Source organism: Hyaena hyaena, unplaced genomic scaffold, assembly GCF_003009895.1.
Source record: "Hyaena hyaena isolate Hyena2069 unplaced genomic scaffold, ASM300989v1 scaffold_289, whole genome shotgun sequence".
Taxonomy (NCBI): Eukaryota; Metazoa; Chordata; class Mammalia; order Carnivora; family Hyaenidae; genus Hyaena; species Hyaena hyaena.
In genome coordinates, this window is record NW_024080920.1 from 122,985 (window position 1) to 123,466 (window position 482).

Consider the following 482-nt stretch of genomic DNA (forward strand, 5'->3'; position numbering starts at 1 on the left):
TATATTTATTCTTCCTATCCATGAGCATGGAATGTTTTTCCATTTCTTAGTGTCTTTTCCAATTTCCTTCATAAGTTTTCTATAGTTTTCATCATACAGATCTCTTGTATCCTTGGTTAGGTTTATTCCGAGGTATTTTATGGTTTTTTGTGTAATTGTGAATGGGATCAGTTTCTTGACTTCTCTTCTTGTTGCTTCATTGTTGGTGTATAAAAATGCAACCGATTTCTGTACGTTGATTTTGTACCCTGCAACTTGGCCTAATTCTTGGATCAGTTCTAGTAGGCTTCTGGTGGAGTCTGTCGAGTTTTCTATGTAGAGTAAAATGTCATCTGCAAGAGTGAAAGTTTGACTTCCTCTTTGCCAATTCTGATGCCTTTGATTTCCTTTTATTGTCTGATGGCTGATGCTAGGACTTCCAGCAGTATGTTAAACAACAGTGGTGAGAGTGGACGTCCCTGTCGTGTTCCTGATCTCAGGGG